Genomic DNA, 6,341 nt, shown 5'->3' on the forward strand with positions numbered 1-6,341 from the left:
ACGTGAGGAAACATGGAGGTTTTTTTTAAAATAAATTCCCCAGTGTCATCTGTGTCATCTCCTTTACCTGCACCTCTGCTCCAGAACCACTATGGACATTTTCAGTAAGCCTTGGCTCAGTGAATGGACTTCAGTTACTACAGGCCTCCCAAGTTTCCTGCCTTAAACGACTGCGGTTCCAGTGTATTCCAGCTCACACTCGCTGGCGTGCACACAGGCTGTTCCAACCCGACCCCAGCTGGCTCAGTGTCAGCCGCCACCTCTGCAGACACACATTCCTTTTTTATTTTTATCTTTGTGCACGTGTGTGAGCATCCATGTGTGTGTCAGCATCCATCACCAGGCATCCATGGGCCAATCAGAGGACAGCCGAAGGTGTCTGCCCGGCTTCCACTTCATCTTTCTTTGCCCTGCAGCACATTCCAGGAAAGCTCACCCCAAGCTCCTGGGGATTCCATTTCTACCTCCCATCTTCCCATAGGAATGCTGGGATGCACTTGAGGCCAGAGAGATGGCTCAGTGGTTAAGAGCACTGGTGGCTCTTCCAGAGGACCTGGGTTCCACCCCCGGAACCCACAAGAGGGCTCCCGACTGTCTGTCACTCCAGTTTCAAGGGATCTGATGCCCTCTTCTGGCCTCCACAGGAACTGTCTATACATGGTGCGCAGACACACGCAGGCAAAACACCGCACACATAACGTAAAATAAAGGTGGAAAATGTTGTACCAGGTGTGGGTTCACGTGGTCTGTGGAGTGAAGAAACAGAGGCACTCGGGGTTAACTTAGCCTTTCCAGCTGCAGGGGCGTCAGCCTCTGGTGAACTGACTCACTACAGCTTTGCCAAAGGGCTTTTTTTGTTATAAAACTCACACCTTTAGCAAGTCAATTTCCATATATCAAAATCTCTTATCTAAGCTCCCCAAAGAGACAGTGCCAATGCAAATGACCGGCTACTGGGACATCTCAGTTTGCTGAGTCCTCCTGTAACCAGGTTTTACGTAGGCTTGGAACCCTTAGGAAACTCTCAGGTAAGATTTACATACTTCAAACAAAGTACTGGACACAAAAGGTAGATCAAAGCTAGGTGCTAGCCAGCTGCAGAACTCTACAGGAACTCCCCTCCCTTCCTTCCTCCCTCCCCGCCCCCCCCCCCCCCCCCCCCCCCCCCCCCCCCCCCCCCCCCACACACACACTGTATGCACTGCTGCCTCTGACTTTACCTGAGGGAGCTCTGGGGGATTTAGACCCAGGGCTCACAGTTCTGTTTGTTTTGAGACATAGCTTTGCTACACAGAGATACTTACCGTGCAGCCCAAGCTGACCTTGAACTATCACTGGTAATGCCTCAGTCTCCCCAGGGCTGGGGTTACCAGTGTGAGTCGCCACACCTGGCTTCTGTTGTTTTTTTGTTTTGTTTTGTTTTAGTTTCATTTCTATTGATTTTTAAAAATAATTTAAGTTGACCTGCGTGAATGTTTTGCCAGTATGTACGTATGTGCACTGTGTGTGTGCCTGAGGCTGCCACGGGGTGCTGGGAACCAAACTTGCACCTTCTGAAAGAGGATAAAGCAATCTTAACGTGTAGTCATCCCTGCAGGCCTTCTACTGTGTTTAGTTATGCATGTGTGTATGCACGTGCGTGTGCGCATGCGAGTTGGACCCCCTGGGTCTGGAGTGTGTGTGAGTGTGTGTGTGTGTGTGTGTGTGTGTGCGGGCGTGTGTGCATGTGAGTGCAGGGCTGTCGGACCCCCTGGGTCTGGAGTTATGAGCAGAAGCTGCTACAAGAGCAGAATGTACTACTCTTAAGTACTGAGTCATCTCCCCAGCCCTGCACCGCGTTTAAAAAGGCTTATTAACAACACTTAGCATTCAACGCTAGTCTCAGAATAATACTTTAAATATGAGTTAGGTTTTGTTGTTGTTTTCCCTCTCATTTGTATTTTTAAGTGATTCTATCCATTGGTCTGTACAATCTTGCAAAACTAAAACTCATTGAGATTGTTCCAGGCTACACCTTTCCCAAGCAGTACCATATATATATATAGATAGATAGATAGAGATCTATATCTCATATTAAACAAAAAACAAAAGCCAGACACTGCGGCCTGCAATAGGAAAGTTTGTAAGACCATTGTTACACTTTCTCCATACCAGTTATCTACCAATTGCTTAACCATCTGACTGCAGTCTTTTATGTGCCTGCGTGTCTACTGCTGTGATAAAAACACCATGGCCAAAAGCAACCTGGGGATATTTTGCTTATATTTCCATAATCACAGTTTATTTTTTGTAAGTCAGGGCAAGAACTGAGAAGCAGGAACTGAAGCAGAGGCCACGAAGAGGTACTGTTTACGGGCTTGCTCCTCATGGCTGGCTCAGCCTGGGTTTTTTTGTTTTTGTTTGTTTGTTTGTTTTTTAGACAGGTTTTCTTTGTGTGGCCTAGAACCAGCTCTGTAGACCAGGTTGGCCTCAAACTCATCGAGATCCACCTGCCTCTACCTCCCGAGCGCTGGGATTAAAGGCATGCGCCACCATCACCGGGCTAGCCCGCTTTCTTATAGCACCCAGGATAACCAGCCCAGGGGTGGTACTAACTACAATAAGCCTGGCCCTCACACATCAATAACTAATTTAAAAAAATGTACCACAGGCTTTCCCACAGGCCAGTCTGGTGGGGGCATTTTCTCAACTGATGTTCCCTCTCCCAAAGGCATCTTAAGAACGAATCTAGCTTATCATGGCTGCAGGGGGGGTCCAGCCTCGAAGGACTGAAGCACTAACCTTTTGCCTAGGACATATTTATTTATTCTTTTTTATAGTTTAGAAAAGTTAATTTCCATACCTTCAAAGCAACCCAAAAGGAGCTCCCAGAGACCAAATGCCAGGTGCAAATTACTTGATTTCTCAGGTACCTCGGTTTTCTGGGTTTCCTGGACCAAGTTTTGCATAGGCCTTTGATCCTTGGGGGACTCTCTGATCCTTGACTCTCAGACAAGATTCACATAGGGCAGTAAGAGAAACAAAAGGTAAGAGAAACAAAAGGTGTGGTTAAACAAAGGAAGGATTAGGTCTAGGTGCTGCTCACTGGAGCCAAGCCAGGAGCTCAGCAGGAATGCCACTACATTTTCTAGATATACAGAGATACATGTTAGGTTGATAGATAATCTTCAAACACTTCATAGACCTGGAGAATACGGCATTTAAATGTTCTAATAACTTAGAACTCTGTTGGCATGAGACACAATTGCTCCTGGCAGCACCGATCTACTCTGAGAGGATGCTGGGCATCGAAGACACTCCTTATGGAATTTGTCTTCTTCTTGGCATGAGTGGCCTGTTGGGCTAAGAACTGCCCTTCCCTCAACTGCTGACAGTAAGCATGCTGTCTAATCCAGACAAGCAGGACAACGGGAAAAGCGACTGATGAACCTTGCCAAGACAGGGTAGGACAGTCTTTCAAAATTTCCTGCTCCTCAAAGTGGTCTGTCAGATATTCTAGGCCTGTAGGCAAAAGTGGATGCCCCAACGTTGCAGAGAAACACTGGGTGACGGTTTAGGCAGCCAGCTGTCATACCTTGCATGTTTCGGAAGGTGCTTGCTTGCCCTTTCTGCTCACTCAGGTAGTATTTTTTTCCTTCTCAGGTCTTTAATGGGGTTGAAGGCTAGATAGTTATAGTTACAATCCTCTCGTATCTTAGCTAAGAGCATATCAGGTACTAGATTTAGATCCTTCAGGATAGGTTATTTATCACCTTTTCTTTCTCCTGGATAATACTTGATAATTGTTCTTATTGTGTACAGTTTTGTATTAGGTTTAAAACCTTCTTATTTAGAAAAAAAGAAAAGGGGAAGTGTTATGGGAATTCATAGTTTTCTTGTATACAAAACATTTAAACTCCACGTGTGTTTAACTCTGTGTGTATGGGGGTGGTGGTGAGAGGGAAGGGGGAGAGAGAAAGGAGAAACAGATGAGAGAGAAAGAGAAGAGAAAGAGGAAAGAGAGGAGAAATAGAAGAGAAGGGGGGGGACAGGAGAGGGGGGCAAAGGAAGAGAAAGACGGGAAGAGAAAGGAAAAGAGAAACCTCACTATGTGGCCCAAGCTGGCCTGAATCTCATGGTCCTCCTGTGAGGGACCACAAGGCTGGGATTACCTGTGAGGGAGGGACCACAAGGCTAGGATTACCTGTGAGCGAGGGACCACAGTGCTGGGATTGCCTGTGAGGGAGGGACCACAGTGCTGGGATTACCTGTGAGGGAGGGACCACAGTGTTGGGATTACTGTGAGGGAGGGACCACAGTGCTGGGATTGCCTGTGAGGGAGGGACCACAGTGCTGGGATTACCTGTGAGGGAGGGACCACAGTGTTGGGATTACCTGTGAGGGAGGGACCACAGTGTTGGGATTACCTGTGAGGGAGGGACCACAGTGTTGGGATTACTGTGAGGGAGGGACCACAGTGCTGGGATTGCCTGTGAGGGAGGGACCACGGTGCTGGGATTACTGTGAGGGAGGGACCACAGTGCTGGGATTACCTGTGAGGGAGGGACCACAGTGCTGGGATTACCTGTGAGCGAGGGACCACAGTGCTGGGATTACTGTGAGGGAGGGACCACAGTGCTGGGATTACTGTGAGGGAGGGACCACAGTGCTGGGATTACTGTGAGGGAGGGACCACAGTGCTGGGATTACATGTTAACAGTCCTGACAGACTATTCTGAAAAGTGTTCTCTGAGCCGTGCATGGTTCTGTATGCCCATAATTCTAGCACTGGGGAGGATGCAAAGAGAACTAGGGGTTCAAGGCCATCGTGGGTACACTGAGCTCACGTCTCAAAACACAATGCAAAAGAAAGTGTTTTCTGGCTCCCTAGAGGAACTAGAGGAAGGGGAAAATGGCAGAGAAATCCGTGGGAGGCTACCGGAACAGTACGGAGTAAGGCAGGATAGGCAGGGAAGCTGGCTGAAGAGACACAAGTTAGAGCAACAGGGCTGTGTGCGAGGGTTAGGGGGAAAGAAGGAAGAGGCCGGAAACAACTACGTGAGGAGTGGATCCCCGCCATGGATTTTCTTTTTGTGTTTTTGAGTACGTTTGCACACGTGTGCTGCTGGATATATACATGTCTGTACCGCCTTTGTCGATCCTCTCCAGACAGGGTCCCCTCTGACCCCGTGACCTGCTAACTTGGCTAGACTGGCTGGCCGGCAAGTGCCAGGGCTCCTCCTGCCAGAGTCTTGGCTCTGAAGTGCCGCGTGGGTCACACACCACCATGCCTGGCTTTAGACACGGGTGTCAGGGACCAAACTCAGGTCCTCAGGCTTGCAAGGCACTGTACCTAGTGGACCCCCCCATCCCCCCCCCACCCCCACCCCGTCCACCCACCCCGTCCCACGCCCCGCCCCACCACTACCCGAAATGTCTTGCCTTTAGTTTGATTTTCCTGGCAATGCCTTTGCATTTCTCTTACAAAACTGCCTGTGTTCCGCCCGCCTGCCCTCTTCTCCTGGGAGTTCTGCTATTATTGAACCGAACAGTCTTGGGAGCCACAGTAGTTGCGAGGACTTGGAAGCCACCCGAGAAAGGAGAGAAACCATTGGTCAGTTTCCTATCCTGCCCACCTCATCTACCCAGCACTTGCGGAGTACAGCCTGGGGACTGCATTACCGTCACCAGCCCCTCCTAACATTGAGACATTTTTACAGATGTGGGAGCTTTTTGCCAACATCTCTCATCCTTGGATCCTCACAGAATTCTTACAACATAGGCACACAGCACAGGAAACTGCACACTGAAGTGCTGAAACCGACTTCAGACACGGGCTTCAGCACGCTCCCTGTCGGTTAAAATGCCTATGACATGACAGGACCGCTGTTAACACTCCCTTGTCTCAGCAGTCATTTACCCAAAAATAGTCACTGCGCACCTACTATGTGACAAGGGCACCCGAGGACCAGAAGGCTGGGGAGGGGAGGGTGGAGCAGGGATGGAGGGAAGGAGGGAGAGAGGGGAGGAAGGAGGGATGGAGGGGAGGAAGGAGGGAGGGAGGAAAGGAAGGAGGGAGAGAGGGAAGGAAGGAAGGAAGAAGGGAGGGAGAGAGGTGAAATGTCCTCCGCGGTAGTCCACACAGGCAGCCAGACTGACGGGAGAGCGGACAGTCCCGCTTCTTGCCGCCGCCACCAGAGGGCGCTGAGCCACCCGTCTGCACGGCCACCCCATCTGCACGGCCACCGGTCTGCACGGCCACCCCGTGTGCACGGCCACCCCGTGTGCACGGCCACCGGTCTGCACGGCCACCCCATCTGCACGGCCACCGGTCTGCACGGCCACCGGTCTACACAGCCACC

Source organism: Peromyscus californicus, unplaced genomic scaffold (assembly GCF_007827085.1).
Source record: "Peromyscus californicus insignis strain IS unplaced genomic scaffold, ASM782708v3 Scaffold_20__1_contigs__length_68692818, whole genome shotgun sequence".
In the NCBI taxonomy this organism is placed as follows: Eukaryota; Metazoa; Chordata; class Mammalia; order Rodentia; family Cricetidae; genus Peromyscus; species Peromyscus californicus.